Here is a 22,344-nt window from a genome sequence, read left to right as displayed (position 1 = left end):
AGGATAATTAACAAACGAGGTTGTAAAAGGTTGGAAACTATATAGTAAATGTATTCATACAATGTGGAGTGAACAATTACGCATACAGATTGGAAATATTGAAAATGTAGAATTCAATTATATGCATAAAATTAAAGACACACACATATAATTACTGTATATGCTAGGGCACGCACATACCGGTAATTACCTATGAGTATTCAGAGGTGTAAGTAAGGGCCCCGCAGACCCCGCATTGTGGGTGGGCCCAAGCAATCACGGGCCTCCTACTCGTGAAGTGGGACGTAGGGAAGGGGCTCCACTCCACGCTGTCTGCGGAATGGCTACCAAGACTTTAGTTACGCCACTGTGAGTATTATTATCATTTAGGAGAAGAAAACATTGAAAGTAAAACGTTCTTGAATCCATATAAAATTACTTTTAAATCTAGATTTACTATAGTTAAAACATCTTAAACTACAACGCATCAAGTAGCTGTAAGACTATAGAACACTATCATAACGATATTGAAGTTAAAATCTTGCTTAATGAATTATTTTAACCCTTATCCAGGCAAGCTATTTTTGTAACGTAGACTGCAACTGGGGCCTTACCAACTCTATTAGCCTTACCAACTCGATATGTTCATAACTTTAACTTCGACTAAAGATAGAAGAATTCAGAATTTTATGGCATCGAAATATTTATGGTTATTAAGAAATTCGAAGAAAAATATGAAGCTACTGGGCCTGGGAGGCCCCGGTTGCCCGAATAAGGGTTAATGTACGCATGTATATGGATTTTGAATTTTATTTACGCTAGAGAATTAAAAAATAAGTTTATATTATTGTTAGGGCTCAAATTCTGTAACGATCACATTACAAGAGAGAGAGAGAGAGAGAGAGAGAGAGAGAGAGAGAGAGAGAGAGAGAGAGAGAATATTTCTATTTTCGACATTGGAGGAATTTTGTAAAATGAAATGAAATGAAATCTTTGGTCTTACGTCCCATGTTTATGCTGGTTAGGCTAAAGGAGACGGTGATGATGAGAAATGAATGAAATGGTGGAATGAAGAAAGTGGGAGGAAACGGGAGTACCCCGAGAAAACCCACGAGCAAGGTGGTTGTTCACCACAAAGTCCACACGACGCGAGCTGGGATCGAACCAGGGACCTCAAGCACCACAAGTGAACGCTCTACCACTGAACCCCCCCCCTGTATAATGATTCGAGGTGTTATTGTAAATTTGTTATACACGGTGGTTGGGAACTCCACGAAAACTTCGGGAGGTGATTCCTCACATCAAAATAAGATAAAACGTTCACATAAACCTGGGATCTAAAGTGCTGAGTTTCGGAGTTATAGGCCACCGAGAACGGAGAAAAAGGAACTTTAGACCGCTATAGTGCCATGAGTATGAGTGATAGAGTAATGCTGCATGGTCCTCTCAAAGAAACCAAACTTGCTCTATGCAAAAATGCTTGTCACAATCGTGAAATCCGTGAGAAAGGGATTCCCCACATGTGCGTAGGGATTCCCGGAGAATATGTCAAGAAAAGATACGTCAAAATAGGCGTGAAAGCATAGGTTTCCCACCTGACAACCATAAATCGTGTGTGCTATATCGAGATGTCAAACAGATACGAAATGTTGACAACGTCATATACTCTAGGTGTGAGGTTGCATAACCACCAGGTGACTAACAATGAAGTGGTGGATATGACGTGGAGAGAAGACATGTCGGGATGTAATTCCACAACTGAACATAAGGAAACGAACCCATATGAAAATAGGTCGACAAAGTCTGCGTGATTCAGCGGGAACCGGGCGAAAAAGCGCCGCACACCGTCGGCGAAGTAGAATATCTCCCGAACGAAGATTGATGTCGGTCCAAAACAAAAGACTGAAATTCAGACCCAAGGGAAATGATCAAAGGTCGGCGCTCACGAGTTCGGAATTCACACTCACTCGACCTCAACCTCACGAAGTGAGCGTGAGGTTGAGTGAGCGTGAGGTCAGACTAATGATGTGAGCGTGAGGTTGAGTGAGTGTGAGGTCGAAATGTGTTTGTGAGCGTGAGGTTGAGTGACGTTGGATCAAAGTAGACACCTGGTTCTTCCAATAGCAGGGAGAAGTATATTGTAATTCGAAAATACTGTAGATTTTTTGTTCTCTACACAAAAGGTTATTTTTCTCTATCTGAAGATAACACCTGCTGTGAAACGATCATAGGTAAGCAGGGTGTATCTTTGATCCGCTACTTTTTTTTTCATTGGCTAACTTGGGATAGAAGTTTTAGTTTCTTTCTCATCAGGTATTTCTTAGAAGCAAATAGAAAATAATCATGGAATGTTCTGATGATTTGTCAGGCACACTGGTACCGCACAGTGGAGTATTTAGCTTCAAAATCCGGTCAAGAATATTCATTATTTAGTATCATAAAATAACCGATTAAATGAAATTGTTTTGCATTTACCTACATTTTTAAAGATACATTATCGCCAAAACTGGTTTGAAAATTTTCCTTTGTCCCTTTAACTATAGTTTTCTCTTGTGATTTCGCTTACCATTGTTTAATAGGGATTTTGTAGGCTAAGTCAGTACTTTATTTACGAATTTTCTAGAGGGGAGGGGAATCTTGAATCTTGGGATAGCAGTTAACCACATAAGAATAACAGCCCTCCCCGCCCTCGGCCGACGGGAGACCATCTCCACAACTACTTGGGCGTAATTTCCCCCCGGAAATACTATTCGCCCAAAACAGAGTGCTTAAATTCTTAGCGAGATTCCCCCTCCCCAATGAGCTTCCACACTGGTTTGCATGTCGAATACAGTGCAGGCTACATCACTTAGTAACCCTTGTACATTCTCTCTAAACAGGATCAGTCTATACAGTATTTTCTTTCACCTTCCGTCATAATTTTATCCTTGCAAGCCACAGAGAATACATTCATTCGCATTCATAGTTGTCGTTCTTAAAAGGGAAATTATAGTATAATTAATATGAACAAAAACACCAGAGGTGCAAAAAGTGCAGCCAAGTTCGTCAGCCTCAAAAAGTGTTGAGATGAGGATGGATGAGCCAAGTTCCTTGGCCACTGCATCTGAAAGGAACACTGGAACTTGGCGCGAAGTGTCTAACATATTCGAATACATTAAGATGTCTGTTCCTAGTTTCACGGCCGGGACATTTCAGCCCTAAGGCTACTGGTGACCCCCAAATCCACCACGCTTACAAACACCATCCCTAAGGCTCGTTAACATCATTTACTTTGACACTTCGTCGAGGAATATAAGTTTTCCTTGTCTGGGTTTCGAACCACCAATCTTACTGCAGTATACTGTATATGTGCCTTAGCGCATTAGCAAAGTTGATATTCTTAAGATTGATGGTGGTCCCAAACCCACCACGCCCACCACCACTATCCCTAAGGTTCCTTAACATCATTTTCCTTGACACCCCGCGCCAAGTTCCAGTGTTTCTTTCAGATGCAGTGGCCAAGGAACTTGGCTCATCCATCCTCATCTCAACACTTTTTGAGGCTGACGAACTTGGCTGCACTTTTTGCACCTCTGGTGTTTTTGTTCATATTTCACTTCTTTTTGTAGTCCACCATGTCAATATCGTATATTGGAATTCTCAATTGTGGCATATTGCTGCATTTAAATTTAAAATTGTACATTTTTAAAGGAGTCATAGTGTGCCACATACAACATTAGTTCCAAAGGCTCTCCCACCGGGAATCGAACCCAAGACCTGTACAAGAAAAGCGCACATGCTAGCCACTAGAACAGCGGGGAGGAGTTATTCTATTAAATATCTGTTAGGGCGTTATGTCCAAACGAGATTCCAATTCATTTACACGAAGTACAAAATCACGATCGCTAACATCTCATTTTTCATTACCTAAATACGAAGAGTATCAACAGGGCCCAAAACCCTTGATGCTGAATCCTCGCTGCTACATCACTAGACATAGCTGGTGTTTCAATATACCTAGTTGTTCTCTACCTTTTCACATTGCGAAATTACGGAGTTCATTACATGACGCGCATGTTGCGCAGTTTCATACTGCCGCGGGTTTTCCTTCCAATGATATACACCTTTCAAATAGTTTGTAAACTTAATAATATTCGCCACCAACATATTCTAACTGTATATAGAACTACATGAACTGACATAAATTAAAGGGATGCTTCCGGTTGACGTGGAAAGTTGAAATGATGAAGGGAGATGAAGAATTTTCCCATGTTATTTAAATAGGTCTTTTATATATATATACACATATAGGTCTATATATACACATATAATCTCATGTTTTAGGAACTTGGAATCGGAATAAAAAAATTGAAATTCGGCATGCTTGTACGTTTTCATTAGTATTACCTAAGTAAATCAGTAAAAATAAACAATTCCAACTTTAGAGTGGTTTTATGGGGAACTGAAAAATCTTTCCCATGGTACGTATTTATATGGTACACCTTTTACAGCCCAAAATTATACGGCACTTCCTGTAGGGCTACAATGATTAAATTTGACGTGATTGTAGTTTTTCGGAACTAACCGACAGAAAAATTGCCAAAAGTGAATATTTTTAATTTTTAGGGAGTCTAAAGGGGAGATGAAGAAATTCCCCATGCTATTTAAATAGGCCTTTTCTTGGACTTATAATCTCATATTTTAGGTACTTGAGATTAGAATACAAACGTGAAATTCGGTATACTTCAACGTTTTCGTTAGTATTACCTAAGGAAGTCAGTAAAAATGAAAATATATAAATTTAGAGTGGTTTTATGGGGAACAGAAAAACTTTTCCATGTTATTTATATTGGACATCTTCTACACCCCAAAATGTTTAGGTACTTCAGGCAGGGTTAGAATGATGAAATTTGGCACGATTGTAGCCTCCCAGGACTAACCAACAGGAAAATTGCTAAAATTGAATATTTTTAATTTTTAAGGAGTCTAAAGCGAGATGAAGAAATCACCATATTATTTAAATAGGCGTTTTCCTGGAATACAAAATCTTATCTTTTAGATAGTTGAAATAGGAAAAGAAACTTGAAATTCGAGAATTGTAAGCTTAAGAGGTGTGAGGAAGTAGGACGAGCAAAGGTGAGGGTGTGGGGGCGAACCCCCGAAGGGCAAATTCAGCAAATATGAAGAGCAAAGGCACGAAATTCACTGTTGATGAAAAGGCTTATACGTAAGAGTTTCTCACACTGTTCACAGATGGAGACACGAAGTATCAAGAACATTTTTACATAACGACTGTGGTAACTATAATATAACTCTGGCACTAGTATATTTGCGAAATCGGTTACATTTTGTTGCTAGTCTCACATAAAATCGAACAATTGGATTTCTCATTTCTTCGAAAACTACATTAATTTTAAACATTCTCACCTCAACATTATCTTACTTATCAAATTAATTTCAATATCTATTTAATACCAATGACTGCAATGAAGGAAAAATATTCACCGAAAAAAGGCAAAATATTGGCTCTCCTTGTCTGGGTTTCCAACCACGAAATTTACGGCAGTATGTACGTGTCTTAGTCCACGGTTTTAAAAGTTAACTGATTCACAGAACGTGCCTCATTAACTTGCTTAACTACTTATTACTAGATCTCACTTATTTTACTCACACACTCAGAAAAACTGTATGTGGCGTACGTAAAAACGTTTGTTACATGTGTAAATCCTGTAGCTGTTGGACTTAACGTACACTAAACGTATAACTGAAAAAGTATATTTGAACGTACTTTCCGTATAAGTGTTCCGAATAAACGTACTTTCTACACGAACGAAAATACTTTATGTAGGCGGTCAGGATCTCACACACAAATGGCCGTATGTAACTTATAGCTGACGTACGTAATGTACGGAAGACTGTTAGATGTCAGACATCCTGCAACGACATTGTGTAACATCTAAGCGGGAAAGAGGGCAGTACGTATGTAGCATATGGATAACGTATGTTAAGTATTGATTTCTGTAGTAAACATAAGGATCCCGTATATTTGTACACTATACCGCTATTCGGATAACGGATTTTTCTCAGTGACAGCTTATTTTTCTATTAGCCTAGAACGACAAAGACACGAACACAGAAACATCGAGGAGAGTTAAGATTCCAAAGGCTCATCCACCGGGAATCGAACCCAGGACCCCATACACCAAAGGCGCACGTGATAGCCAATAGACCAGCGAGAAGGACACCAACTCGACGCTCAGACGATTGACATTATCACTATGCAGATGATGTGTTCAATAACGGAATCGTTCCCGATTTCTGATTGTAACGACAGTTTTTTTGCTAATGAAAAAATTTCCGTAGCAAATCCCTCAAATTTCATTTTCAAGCCGTTATAGTGTACCTTTATGGAGAGTTTCGCATCTTTATCTCATTAAGAAGTAAATAATGGCTATGGACAGTTTTTCGCCCATAAGAAGTCCCCATAGTACATTCCTTAAATTTGGAACCTTTACTTACACAGGTCATTACATAAGGTAGGTACCATTATGCAGAGTTTCAATTCTCTATCTCATTTGGAAGCACCTAATCAATGATGAGTGAGTAAATGAACCAATCTCTGTTTGAGTAAGGACAATTTTTTTGCCCATAGAAAATTCCATAGCACATTCCTTAAATTTCGGATATTTTTCATATTCAAGCCATTATAAGCTACCTTCGTGCAGACATTCACATCTTCATCTCATTGGGAAGTACCTAATGGCTACGGACCATTTTTCGTCTATAAAAATTTCCAATAGCACATTCGTCACATTTCGGACTTTTTCCATACTCAGGTCATTATAAGATACCTTTATGCAGTTTCACGTTTCTATCTCATTGGGAAGTACCTAATCATTTTGATGAGTGAGTGAGTGAATCGATTTCTTGCTTGGCTAAGGACAGTTTTTTGCCTATAAAAACTTTCCCGTAGAACATTCCTCAAATTTCGGACTTTTTCCATACTCAAGTCATTATAAGGTATCTTTATGAAGAATTTCACGTTTCTATCTCATTAGGAAGTACCTAATCAATTTGATGAGGGAGAGAATGAAACGATTTTTTTCTGGCTAAGGACAGTTTTTCGCCTAAAAATTACTCCCATAGCACATTCCTCACATTTCGGAATTTTTCCGTATTCAAGTCATTATAATGTACTTTTATGCAGAGTTTCACGTCTCTATCCCATTGGGAAATACCTAATTAACTTAATAAGTGAGTGAGTGAAACGATTTCTTGCTTGGCTAAGGACAGTTTTTTCCCATAAAAACTTTCCCGTAGAACATTTCTCAAATTTCAAATTTTTTTCCATACTCAAGTCATTATAAGGTATCTTTGTGCAGAGTTTCACGTCTCTGTCTCATTACAAAGTACCTAATCAATTTGATGAGTGAGTGAGTGAAACGATTTTTTTCTGGCTAAGGACAGTTTTTTGCCCATAAAAAAATTCCCATAGTACATTCCTCAGATTTCGAACTTTTTCCATACTCAAGTCGTTATAGGGTACCTTTATGCAAAGTTTTAGGTTTCTATCTCATTGGGAAGTACCTAATCAATTTGTTGAGTGAGTGAGCGAATCGATTTCTTGCTTGGCTAAGGACAGTTTTTTGCCTATAAAAAATTTCCCATAGCACATTCCTCAGATTTCGGACTTTTTTCATACTTAAGTTAATACAGGGTACCTTTATGCAAAGTTTCAAGTTTCTATCTTATTGGGAAGTACCTAATCAATTTGATGAGTGAGTGTGTGAAACGATTTTTTTCCTGGCTAAGGACAGTTTTTTGCCCATAAAAAATTTCCCATAGCACATTCCTCATATTTTGGACTTTTTCCATACTCCAATTGTTATAGGGTACCTTTATGCAAAGTTTCACGTTTCTATCTCATTGGGAAGTACCTAATCAATTTGATGAGTGAGTGAGTGAAACGATTTTTTTCCTGACTAAGGACAGTTTTTTGCACATAAAAAATTTCCCGTAGTACATTCCTCAGACTTCGGACTTTTTCCATACTCAGGTTGTTATAGGGTACCTTTATGCAAAGTTTCAAGTTTCTATCTCATTGGGAAGTACCTAATCCATTTGATGAGTGAGTGAGTGAAACGATTTTTTTCCTGGCTAAGGACAGTTTTTTGCCCATAAAAGATTCCCTATAGCACATTCCTCAGATTTCGGACTTTTTCCATACTCATGTTATTGTAGGGTGCCTTTATGCAAAGTTTCAAGTTTCTATCTCATTGGGAAGTACCTAATCAATTTGATGAGTGAGTGAGTGAAACGATTTTTTTCCTGGCTAAGGACAGTTTTTTGCCCATAAAAAATTTCCCATAGCACATTCCTCATATTTTGGACTTTTTCCATACTCCTATTGTTATAGGGTATCTTTATGCAAAATTTCACGTTTCTATCTCATTGGGAAGTACCTAATCAATTTGATGAGTGAGTGAGTGAAACGATTTTTTTCCTGACTAAGGACAGTTTTTTGCACATAAAAAATTTCCCGTAGTACATTCCTCAGACTTCGGACTTTTTCCATACTCAGGTTGTTATAGGGTACCTTTATGCAAAGTTTCAAGTTTCTATCTCATTGGGAAGTACCTAATCCATTTGATGAGTGAGTGAGTGAAACGATTTTTTTCCTGGCTAAGGACAGTTTTTTGCCCATAAAAGATTTCCCATAGCACATTCCTCAGATTTCGGACTTTTTCCGTACTCAGGTCGTTATTGAGTACCTTTTTGCAAAGTTTCAGGTTTCTATCTCATTGGGAAGTACCTAATCAATTTGATGAGTGAGTGAGTGAAACGATTTTTTTCCTGGCTAAGGACAGTTTTTTGCCCATAAAAAATTTCCCATGGCACATTCCTCAGATTTCGGACTTTTTCCATACTCATGTTATTGTAGGGTGCCTTTATGCAAAGTTTCAAGTTTCTATCTCATTGGGAAGTACCTAATCAATTTGATGAGTGAGTGAGTGAAACGATTTTTTTCCTGGCTAAGGACAGTTTTTTGCCCATAAAAAAATTCCCATAGCACATTCCTCATATTTTGGACTTTTTCCATACTCCTATTGTTATAGGGTATCTTTATGCAAAGTTTCACGTTTCTATCTCATTGGGAAGTACCTAATCAATTTGATGAGTGAGTCAGTGAGTCAGTGAGCCTGAAAACTGCATATTTTGGGGGTCCAGTACTCAAATATGGTTGAAGGTAGGAATGTGAGATTTGGCATATGAGTACATCTGTGGGATATCTCCTTACATTCTAAATTTCATGTTTCTACCCTTAACAGAATCGTTTTTACAAAGCCTCGAAATCGGCGTTTTTACTCAAAACTCTTGTTCGTGTATAATATGCTTACGGCAGTGCAGGCCAGTTTTCATTTTCTTCGCGGAACTTGGCTGCCATGCACTGCCGTGCATGTTGAAAGTGTGATTCTGACATTTTGAAAGAAAATATGCCCTCCCCCCCAAAAAATGAAGGCTAACGGGTGCAACCAACGCCCTAAAACCAGCCTGTGGGCACCCCTGCCTGCTCCAAATAAAAAATAGAATTTACATATTTTCTGGGCGAGTATTTAAGAGACATTATTACATCTTGATTAGTATATAGAATTTCATATACACCGACTACTTACTTGGAAATAAAATGCATATAGTTAGCAAGTAATTGTTTTTGTATAAATATAACTATGCAGAACAGCCATAAATAAATGCTTTGTATTACTAGGGTAAATGTGCCAATCCTCGACCACTTAAAAGATTTTCGTATAATCCTTAATCGTTGTTCAGAGAGCGGAACAACTTAGGAGGATGCAACTAGCTCACATCTGTTCCTAAAGCTATATTTCATCTATATTTTATCCAAAACGGAGATAACTTATACCATTTATGTAATATTAGTCGGACAAACACTGATGATTTATTTGTTTTTAATGTTCGACTCAGGGCCGGATTTAATGTTTTTCCGCCCCTAGGCCCAAAAGCGTTTGGCACTCCCCAACTCCCGCCGTCGATGTACAAAATGTTAACAATACAAAATAATCATATAGAAAAAAATATTTTATATCTTCGTTTTTGTACAAATTTTAATGTATTTTCCCTTTGTATCCTGTAAAGAAAGATTTGAATTATTACAAATTCTTTTTTAAGTAAATTTACAGAGAATGATTGAGTTTTACAATACGAGTTAGTTCAATAAAACAAGAAATTCATTTCGAATTTCCGACTGTACGTAATTGTTTTAATATTGAAACTACCGAGAGTGTCTCTAAAATGACCAGAACAACTGTTTGGACTGTTGAAATTTATCTAGATAGAGATTGGTAAGATGGCAGATGTCGAGGGTCACATGGAAAAGAGAACTTAGGGAAGGGGGCGAAGCGCATCATACGGACCGGCCTCTATCCAAATGCCTACTGCAAGTATAAGGTTAAAATTTCACTGAACTTCGACCAATGATTTAACCCATAGATTTGCAAAATCAATTATTTCTTGGAGAGTTTCATTTCTACTTTTATTATTATTATTATTATTATTATTATTATTATTATTATTATTATTATTATTATTATTATTATTATTATTATTATTATTATTATTATTATTATGTGGGCCGCGGTAGCTCAGTGGTAGAGCGTTCACATCTGGTGCGTAGGGACCCGGGCATGATCCCAGCCCCCGCCAAGTGGACTATGTGATGGACAAACACCGTGAGCGTGGGTTTTCTCCGGGTTATCCCGTTTTCTCCCACTTTATTCATTCCACCATCTTCTTCATTCTTTCATCATCACTGTCTCCTTTGGCCTAACCGGCGTAATCGTGGGACGTTAAACTCAAAGATTTCATTTAGAATGGAGGAGTACGAGAGTGACAACTATTCTTAGATGCCTAACCAGATTCCGAAACCTACTTCCCGCTAATTCTTACCTTTTTTGCAATATGTATTGAATCTGCAAGTTGTAATGTACTTCTATCATTTCCGATTTCGTTGGAAAGATAAGGATGGTTACTAAAGGTATTCTTGGGATGTTTAATTATTTGAAAAAAAAAACGCTTATCTCTATTATAGTTTTTACTTTATAGTGATCAACGTTAGAACCGGTTCGTTATTTTGTGAAAGTGGTATCGGTATACCTTAATATTGAAAACAAGAAATCATCGAAAACTATCCAAATACTGAAAACTATCGAAAAATCGACATCGAGAAATCCCGACATATCAAACTATCAATCGATACATCGAAATATCGCAAATGCCACCCAGGACCCTGTGCACCGATAGGCTAGCGGGAAGAGCTGTGCCCAAACACACGAAATCGGCGCTCACGAGTTTGGAACTCACGTTCACTCGACCTCAACCTCACGAAGTGAGCGTGAGGTTGAGTAAGTGTGAGGTCAGACTAGTGAGATGAGCGTGAGGTTGAGAGAGCGTTAGGTCAGACTGGTAATGTGAGCGTGAGGTCAGACTGGTGATGTAAGCGTGAGATTGAGTGTGAGGTCAAACTAGTGAGGTGAGCGTGAGGTCAGACTAATGATGCGAGCGTGAGGTAGAGTGAGCGTGAGGTCAAACTGGTGGTGTGAGCGTGAGGTCGAAATGGGTTTGTGAGCGTGCGGTTGAGTGAGGTTAGGTCAAAGTGGTCACCTCTGGAAACGATGGTGTAAACCAAATGATGCAGAGGAAATTGCGCAAGGGGACTCCACACAGAGAGACAGGAAGTCACCAAAGCAGGTATGGTAAGGGCAGTGCAAAGTGACTCAAACGTATTACGATGACGTGTGACGTAGGGCTTACGTACGAACGGTGAGGTGAGAGCTGCAAAATAGGGATTCCCCAGTCCAGCGTCGGGAAGCAAGGCAAAGGAACACCACCGGACATGGTGTGTTGGTGTGACGGTACAACAAAAAGCAGAGTAGGTGCTATTCTAGTTACCATGGCTTGCGCAACGTGGGCGAGATTTCCCCCACGGGAAAAAAAGAGGCGAGTGGGGGCGAGAAACTATTCAGGTGCGACAGGTTAGAGATGTAACGCCTGTTGTATAACGTCAGTAACCTTTAGTATCATTCTGTGTGATAGTTATTCATCACGGATACAAGTCCGAGCTGTAATGTACCATCCTTGCAAATACAGTCCAAGTTTCCTTGTATATATGTACACTTTTGTCGATGTCCTCCCCTCCTCGGTTGCTTACTCGGTTGGGCCTAAAGCGATTCTCGGCCCTGTAATGTCTGCGTACTCTGCTTGTTGCCGTACCCTTACCCCAACAAACCCTGTCCCGTGGTTCCTTTGTCTTGCTACCCGACGCTGAACTGGGGAATCCCCATTTCGCAGCTCTCACTCCACCGTCCGTAAGTAAGTCCTACGTAATACGTCTGTGTCACTTTGCACTGTCCCTACCATGTCTGCTTTAAGAACTCCAAGTCTTTCTGTGTGGAGTCCCCTTTCGCAGTTCCCTCTGTGCCATTTGCTTTGCACAATCTTTTCCCTTGGGTCTGAGTTTCAGTCTTTTGTTTTGGACCCGAACAAATGTGAACCAAGGGAGTGGTGGCGATTTCTCGATTTTACCGCGTATACCGGCGGTAAGCAAATAATCAGAGCAAAATTTATTGTTTTAATTTTGGCTCACTTCAAGTATACATTATAATGTCTCGTGATTTTAACTATATGTCTTCACTGCGCTTTAGTAGTAGACTGAAACCAGCAGCTCCTAGCGGACACAAGAATCTGTTAGTTTACTGGAGGAAGGAGCGAGCAACCAATAGGCCTATCTATTTATGAACAGACATCTCATTAACAAGGGAAGAGAGGGAGATTATGGACGGTATTCAGAGAGAATTCGTTAATCGAGGGTTAGTTACAGTCTAGTTACAGGCATACTAGCTCTTTACTAAGGATGGTGCACTTTCTGGTATTCAGAGTCAGCTTCGAGTACTACTATGAGCAAAATAAATGACGCGTCTCTTTATTTTAAAGTTTTTTGAAAATATCTCCGTTTTCTTTATATGTTCGAAATTTGGAAATGTTTCCCCAACAGGACAGGTCATTAACAAACCCATTTTTAATCTTTGTGTTAGATATTAGCTTAAAATAAATAAATTAGAAGCAAAAAACATTAAATCGACAGAAATCTCGAGAATTACCAACCCTGCTAAAGTGGGAAATTTTCAAGAACGCGAGGGAATTCTGCAGTTCAACACGAAGCAGTGACATCTATGTCATTAAGAGAAGCGTGGATTAGATCTACAAACGAAAATTTTAACGAAATATTTCTAATATGTCTTATTATATGCATTATCAGCGAACTCCAAATATATGAATCTATGCTAAGTATTAACGTATAGATAGAGCAAATAGTGGAAATTAGCTATGGAAAAAGACGAATTGTTAGCCCAATCGTAATGAAAAATCGTCTTTACTATAGAACAGGTTCAGTTCACGTAAAAAAGTCGGTGGGTGTAGCCGAGCGGTCTAAGGCGTTAGGCTGATGAGTGTGAAGTGAAGCCCATTGGGGGTTCGAGTCCCTCTGAAGAGCAAGGGTGGAATTTTAATTGTCCTCGATGTTTTTGTGTTCGTGTCCCTGTCGTGTCTAGTAGTCCTAGGAAGTGGTTAAAATAGGAAAAATAGTCAGGAAGTTTTTTTAAAAGAAATAGTTAGTTAAAGCAACGAGTCTGTATGCCTAAGGTAGTGGGTTCGAACCCCATGGAAGTGCTGTTGTCATTTTTATCACTAAGGTTATCTTATTTATTTTTTATTTGGGAAAGAATTAAATTGTAACATTTGTGTAAAACTCACGACGATAACAAAAAAAAAGAGAAAATGTCGTCGCATTTGCATTAGTGTCTCTAATTTTTGTTTGCAAACAGTTTCGTAATTATTTCCCCTGTGCTCACTGCTCACTACATGCTCACTGATGCATAACGAATGTTTTCCAGTAAATGTTAATTCTAATTTGAAGAATTTTATAAAGTTTCACAATGTTTCTCACTACATAGTCTTCTATCTACTTGTTTGGATATTTTGATAACAGATTTCCCTATTAAATGTTTAATTTTCCCTATAAATATTTGTCTTATATTGAAATTGTTTTGAATTTACTACATAAGGAAAGTTGCCCGAAGGAGGAGAACTCAAGTAATTGATATTCTACGTAAAAGCAACCTATTGTAGAATGATGATGCTTCTTACCTTCAGCACACAATCTTAAGGTTAGAGAGTCAGACAGAGAAAAATCCTGTTTTTCCTCCCCTATGACCACTCATCTTATAGCTCTACATATAATGATTCGTGTCACATAATTTCGGCTCTCCTAAGACATTCATATTTATTATTATTATTATTATTAATATTAATCCTGAATTTGCCACAATAACATAATGTAGTAACTTTAGACATCTTATTTTAAAGTGCTTTCTTTAGTAATAATTTGAGCAACTTCGTCACAAAATTTAAAATGTATGAGGGGGCAAGACGTTTTATTCCCCCTATCTTTTCAGCACCCTCCAAAAGAAAGTATATAATTTCTGAGAAGCAGGGCAGACAAAATGAATAAGAAATATATTTAGAGCATCCTTTCCTCCTTCGTGAATGGAATATCACGTAGCATTTTTTATTCTACTGAAGACGACCCTAGTCCTTTCTGGTTAGGTAACAAAAGAAATACCTAATATATTTATAGCGCCCCTTGACTGTAATATTACCTCTTCTTTATTCGTTCGAGGCTGCCCTACACAACCAAGGGTGACAAAAAAAATAGGAAAAGTGTCTAAAGATTACAAAGCACTTTATATTTTGTCAGAAACAAGGTAGTATATACACAGAATTGCTTTCAGTGTTGCCAACAAGTTGATACAAAAAGTCGCTAAATAGGACATGAAATGACTCCAATTTTGGCTGAAAAGTCGCTAAAAAAATTTTCGTGGAATTTTGCCTCTTTTTATATATATATATATATATATATATATATATATATAAAGTGTGTGATAATACACATGATCTAGCCATAGTACTATCTACGCTACAAGAACGTATGTGAAAGACTCATATATAACTAACAATAATTTCCTTTTTATATATCTTTATGATCAATTTTGCTTCAGCGAAATCAAAGATGAGTTTAGAAAAACGAGCAAAATTAAAGGTCTAGATAAAGTCTTACTTCACTTGTACTCACGTTTCTACAGATAATCTGTTTGCTATTGGTAATGTATTATTTGTGCCTCAAAACGGAAGCTCTGTAAACTAAAGGACATTAAAAGTTGGAGTTGGTTCCCGTTAGAAGGTAAGAGATAACAAAAATCAAAGCGGGAATATAGAGATAAATGTTATGTACTTTCCCAGCTCGTCAACATCTACACTGATTCAAATAAGCAAAAGGAAAATAAACATATATCTGAACTGATTCGAGCTAATAGTATTTATTTTAGGACAAGTTGTTTCCAGCACGAAAGTCGTTAAATTTGTAAGTAAGTCACCAAATCGTCATTCAAAAATCACCAAAAAAGTCGCCAATCGGAAAAATTATTTTTTGTCGCTATCCTGGAAGGCGAATCCCCTAGATTTAACAAGCTTTCCCCCAAATTGGCAACGCTGATTGCTTTCGTTAACAAGTGTTTCACCCTTGAGTCGCTTATAAAATTAGGCAGAATAAACTTTTGCCGATCATTGTTCTAGAGTGATTTGTCCAGGATGGTTTCGTGTCGGGCTAATAACGATGAGTATGTTTATTTACATCACCGTTAAAGAAATAGCAAACTTTCTGAAAGGAACTTACTTAGGAAAGATATCTTCCTTCTACTTAGCCAGAGCCCACTCTGAAAAATTGCATCTGGCGTTCTGAGTGAAAGTTCTATAAGACTATTAGAAAAATATATATTCCCATTTCCACGCTGACGGTAGAATTTCTTAAGCAGTTATTGAATTACGTTCTAAGCATAGGCGTAAATTGCGCCCCCGCAACCCTGTGGCGTGGGGACAGCACAAGCTGCAAGGCCAAAAAATATACAGAAAATACGCAGGGGCGGAGCAGGCCAAATTTTCACACGGGCAAGTGACTTTTTGGCACCCTCCCCCTAGTATTAGCCTATTTTAATATTTTAAACCCCTTTTTCAAAAAGAAGTCCATTACCTAGGAAAACTTCACAAAGAATATGGCCCGCTATAAACAATACGAACTCGCTCCCCCTTGGTCTAGTGGCTAGCACGCCTGCTTTCTGGGTACCGGGTCCAATACCCGGTGGATTACTGTTGAACGATAAAAGTGGTTCGGATTCCACTATAATTAGTATCCACATCTCCCTTGGCCATTAAGGTAATCGTCGAACGCTAAACTCAAGAAAACAAACAAACAATACTTACTTTCCGGCATTCTTTATTCTACATGCCATCTCTCCATTTTTCGATACAACCCCCTTAGTACTATGAAACTCTCTTCTTCAATGGTGAAATGGAGAAAGATAATGTAATTGCCACTACTTTACAAGAATATAAACCAAAAACGTCAGTAGAAAACACATTATGAAATTTACTTTTTGAGGCTCGTTTTGACCCCCTCTTTCTCTGGGGCCCCGGGCAGTTGCCCGGCCCTTGGTCCGCCCCTGAAAGTAGGACTGCGGAGGAGAGGTTAACCTTCATGTTATGCCACTGGTTTGACGTGTTTGAAATGTTCAGTAAGTGATCGGTTAGTGAAATAATTTCGACTGTTACTGGTGTTTAAAGTTTAGCTAAGACAAAGCCACCTAACCAAATACATTTGATATTGCGATGTCACAATTTGATTTTTCCTCACATAAAAAAGGTAAAAACAATAGTAATAAAAACCCTTACTCTTACTGGGCTAGAACTAACAACCTAATTCGTACAGACCAGTTGCTCTGACCAACTGAGTTTCGATTTCTTACGCGAAAGAAGTCTGTTATATTACGAAGCATGCTTTTCATTATCAAAACTGTTCGAAGTAATACGAACATGGCTTAAGAACAGAGACGGAACTGAATTACCACTCGATTGACCTTGAGGGCTAATCACCAAAGGGTAGCTATAAACGTAAGTTCAGCATGCATTTCTGTGGAGTTCTGTTCAGTATTCCTATCTGCCAGTCATGCTTGTTCGTAGGAGTAATATTTTACAAACCTAACCTTTCAATACAGCACAATGGCAGAGAACCAAAGAAAGAAATTCTTGCCCTTGTGAACGTGGGATACCACCATGTGCAATAAAACTGTCGCGTCTCCTTGAAGTAATATTTCATCGAAAATAACTCGTTTTCTTTCATATAGTCTATCAGAAGTTTTTGAGGGTTTCAAAATGAGGAAACGTTACTGACAAACAAGGACGCATTTAGGGGTGGGTCCAGGGGATCCGGACCCCCTCTGAAATCCTAACTTTTCTGTAAATTTAGCCTAATTTTGGGGTTTATCTTTTAAAATTTTATTATAATTTATCCTAATATTGAAGTCGGACCCCTTCCGAAATAAATTACTGCATACGTGTCTGCTGACAATTTTCAATATATTCGTTAAATAATAAAGTAAAATAACTAAATTAGGAGCAAAAAGCTTCAACACGGGCTAACTTTTGTCCACTGCCAATATTGTTAGAAGGGATATTAATAGAAAAACTGCTAGTCAATGCTGAACCTTGGAACGTCATCCCGAACAACAAGCCTATTATTGAGAACTACATATGAAACATGTTATCAAAACTTATCCAGCTTTTATCTGGCATGAAATTATTATATACACCAAAATTCACTCTCCTAAAATGTGTATCTAAACATTGCTCTACGTATCTACGAAGCAATGAAATTTTTTATCGAAATATGTGAGCCGGAAACTAACAGCCAGAAATTTTATTTAAATCGTAACCGTGCATTAACATGAAGAGAAAGCTTGGTCCATTGGTAAAATATTGGAAGAATAAAAACTCAGTGTTCGTAGGTTCGAATCTATCCACTCACCACAACATTTTATTCTTATGTGTAACGATGAAATAAGAAAAACAAATGTATAACCGTTAAGACAAAACTTCAACCGTCTGAAGAGAACAATACTAAAATAGTAACACAATGACTTCATCCAAGAATTATTTCATGTAGCGTTTGGACGAAATTACAGCTGTCAACAATTGCAGAAGTGAAAACAGGCTGATAGCTGTAATGCAGTCTAGACTTCTGAATGCATTTACTTCCTGAAAACTTCCGTCTCGTCATTGGTATGCCGTTAGTCATTGTAAAACCTTTCAAATGGAAGTGAAATGACACAAACTAAACAGTTTTAAATCAATAAATGTCCAGGTGTAAAAGTAGGTGTCTCTTATCTGTAGTTCTGAGTTCCTTTTACTTTGAAGTGACAAATGAGACAAGAAAGTATGGTGTTTGAAAAGAAGATTCAAATTTGAAATTTCAACGAATTTACATGTATTATAGCCCCTAACATCGAAAAAGTTATTTTTCGATACATGTCCATCTGTTCGTCCGTCCGTTCGCTACACTTTTCTGTGCACTCACCTAGAGATCATACCGTACAACTTATCAGCATCAAATTTTAGTTTAAGATTTTCATAGTATTTCCCATAGTTTTTTTATTTCCCTCCTACTCCCAAAACAAGGGCAGTTTCCTGTACGATGAAAATAGAAAAATGATATTTTCTCATAACTGGCTCTAGCGATCTTGTTTTCTTTCTTTTTTATAAATCAATATTTAATTAGCAACCCTATTTTGTGGTATAAGGCATTTATCTGAGAAAAATCTACAAGGGGTAGTTTATACTAAGGGGGTGAGTTTTTTCTCAGTGATTTTCTCAAAATGGACTCAAGTGTTTTCGTTCATATTTCATAAATAAAGATTTCATTAATAACTTAACAATATGGTATAACTCGTTTGTCCTAAAAAATGCGAGGGGTTATTTATTCTTGGTGGAGTGTGTTGTCTGGGCGATTTTCTCAAAAACGACTCAAAAGACTCATTCATATTTCAAACTCATTCATATTTCAAAAATAAATATTTCGTCAATAACCGAACAATATGGCAAAACTCGTTTGTCCTGAAAAAATATGCGAGGAGTAGTTTACTCCTGGGGGTGTTTTTCCTCCACGGTTTTCTCAAAAATGAGTCAAGCAATTTTGTTCCTACTCAGAAATAAATATTTCATTAAAAGCCTAATAATATGGAATAACTCGCTTACCCTGAAAGAATCCTCAAGAGATAGTTTATTCGGGGAGTTATTTTTCCCTCACGATATTCTCAAAAATTAGTCGGACAATTTTATTGATAATTCATAAATAAGTATTTCAATAATAACCCTATATTTTAGTATAAGTCATTTCTATGAAAAACAATTACAACGGATAGTTTATTTTTGGGGTCAAGGTTATTTCCCCGACAATTTTCTCGAACGACAGGCGATTTTGTTCAAATTTCGCAAATAAATATTTCATTAATAACCTAAAGTATATCTTAAATCATTGTTCGAAACAATTCACAAGAGGTAGGTTACTCCTGACGTGTTCTTTTTGAACGACTTTCTCAAAAATGACTCATTTGATTTTTTTCATATTTCATAAACAATGATTGCATTAATTGATCTATTATATGTCTAATGAAAATGTGCTCAAAGTGTGAGTTAGTTTTGTAGTGTGGATGTTCTTCAATCGAAGATTTTAATCGATAATCTGACATTCGATGTATTTGAATAATACGATAATTTTATTCGTATTATCCAAATACACACTTCAGTAACAACTGCGGCCTAACACAGTTAAGAAATTAAATTTAAAAAGTTTAGTGCGGTGGCCCTGTAATTGAATATTTTTTGGTAAACTCCCTAGCTTTTTGTGGTAAACTCAGGCTTTTCTTTTTCGAGCGACAAAAGAGAGAGGAAAATATCGTGATTGTGAAAATAATATATCAAATTCAGATTTCAACGGATTTACGTTTCATGGCGTCTACATACCGAAAATGTGACTTTCCGACACCCGTCCTTTCGGTCCGTCCGTTCGGTACACTTTTCTATGCACTCGACTAGAGGCCATACCGTTCAACTTATCTACACCAAATTTTAAACTTAGGGTTTACATAGTATTCCTACAGGAGCTTTTCCAATTTTTTTCCTACCACCTAAAATAAGTGTGGTTTAACAACAGTCGAAAATGGAAAAAAGCTATTTTCTCAAAAATGGTTTTAACAATTTTGTTTATTTTTCGTTAATCAATATTTAATTAACAACCCTATATTGCAGTATCAGATATTTCTCTTAGAAAAATTTACGAGGGGTAGTTTATTCTTGGAGGTGACTTTTTCTCGACGATTTTCTCTGAAAAGACTCTGGCGAATTTTGTACACACTTCATAAATAAATATTTAATCTTACAACATGGTATAAGTCAATTGACCTGAAAAATATATGAGTAGTAGTTTATTCTTGGAGTTTAATTTATTCCCAGTGATTTTTTCAAACACGACCAGTTGGCAACCCTGTATCTTGATAACGAAGCTGAATTCGAAAACTGCAAGAGGACCATTTGTCTCCTTTCGATGTCACGAATCATCTCCCAAAGTTTGTGGACATGTTTCAGGTTCACCCTTAATGAAGCTTCTTTTCGAAAAGTTAACTATTAATTTTAGGCATTGTTTATCTTTTTTAAATCACAAATGCCGTTATTAATTTTAAGGCAGAGAGCTACTTCTGAGAGAATAGATCTTGAAAAATAATTTTAAAACTTAGACTTTTGTTTTCGAGACATTTCAGACAAGACGAGACATTTTACAAGCTATCTCGTGTCCAAAATATTTGCCTCGTCTTATCTTGGATGTCACAAAGCGCGTCTCGTCTCTTTCTCGAGACGTGTCTTATCTCGTGCGCATTCGTTAACACTTGGAAAGGATTATCTTTCTACTCAAAGCATTGTTTTTATAATGGTTGCATATTTATGATAATTGCTGTCAACATAAATTACAGTCCTTTCAGTTGAATTAAGGGAGAATGATGATGAATGAAATGGTGAAATGAAGAAAGTGGGAGGAAAATGGAAAATCTCAAGAAAACACATACCCATGCACACGGTATTTGTCCACCTCAAATTTCACTTGGCGCGAAGTGGAATCGAGCCACGACCCCCTGCACCAAAGGTGAATGGTTTATTATTATTATTATTATTATTATTATTATTATTATTATTATTATTAATAATAATAATAATAATAATAATTGAAGCGAGCTTAACGAGTTTCAACCGTCCCACTCAACCAACGTTTGGGTGCCTGTTCGTTCGTCTGCTCCATGACAACTTCGCATAAAAGACATTTCATTTTAATGAAACTAGTAAGTGCCTTCTTTTAGCTTTGCGAAGTAACTATTGCTTGGAATTTGAATCTGCAAAATATAAGAGGTAAAATTAACCAAATGGTGCAAGTTTCCACTCATGTATACAAAACAATTTTGCAATATCAACTACGTGAATCTTGTCCCATAAAGAAGCCGAAACCCCTACACCGAAGAGCCCTCCGAGATTTGATCATTGTCCACACGGACTGAAATTGTCATTTGAATTGTCAAGACTTTAATATGAAGTCAATAATTTCTTTAAAATAGACGAAAAATTCGAAAGTTATAAGCATTTTCATATTTTTGCCTTTTCCCATAAGGGAGCCGTAGCCCCTATACTGAAAAGCCCCCCCCCCCCCCGAGATTTGATCATTATATACTCGGACTGAAATTGTCATTTGGAACCAACACTTTAATACGAAGCAAAATATTTCTTTAATATAGACGAAAAATTCGAAACTTATAAACATGTTAATATTTTTGCCTTTTCTCATAAGGGGACCGTATTAGCCTACACTGAAGAGCTCCACGAGATTTGATCATTGACCACTTGGACTGAAATTCTCATTTGAAACCAAAACTTTAATATGAAGCCAAAATTTAAACTTTTACATCAATTTAAACTGATTGGGTTCCGGTTAACCCCACTATTATGTTTAGTTTAGTTAAGTGATAATTTGTGACAGCTTCACATCAAAAGAATGTTTCACTTCCCCGCTCCTTCCCTAGGAGTTCGTGCTGGATCCGCCACTGGAATCAATAAACACTTTTCCTATTCTTTTTGTCACCCTTGATTGTGTAGGGGCTCCATCGTACAAATAAAGAAGCGGTAATATTACAATCAAGGGGCGCTATATATTAGGTATTTCTTTAGTTACCTACCCCTAACCGCACAGGGCCATCATTGGTAGAATAAAAAATGTTACGTGATATTCCAATCATGAAAGGGGAGAGGATGCCGTAAATATATTTCTTATTCATTTTGTCTGCCCTGCTTATCAGAAATTACTTTCTGTTGGAAGGGTACTGAAAT

The 22,344-nt window shown here is 37.3% G+C and overlaps 1 protein-coding gene across 3 annotated transcripts in view; it reads right to left on the bottom strand.

The window, feature by feature from the left end:
* The window catches only part of Hr51 (photoreceptor-specific nuclear hormone receptor 51), a 1,106,739-nt gene that overhangs the window by 768,434 nt on the left and 315,961 nt on the right, over positions 1-22,344 (bottom strand). The gene's annotated exons all lie outside the window — the stretch shown is intronic.

Source organism: Thermobia domestica, chromosome 2, assembly GCF_964235325.1.
Source record: "Thermobia domestica chromosome 2, izTheDome1.hap1.1, whole genome shotgun sequence".
Taxonomy (NCBI): domain Eukaryota; kingdom Metazoa; phylum Arthropoda; class Insecta; order Zygentoma; family Lepismatidae; genus Thermobia; species Thermobia domestica.
This window is presented reverse-complemented; position numbering and strand designations above follow the sequence as displayed.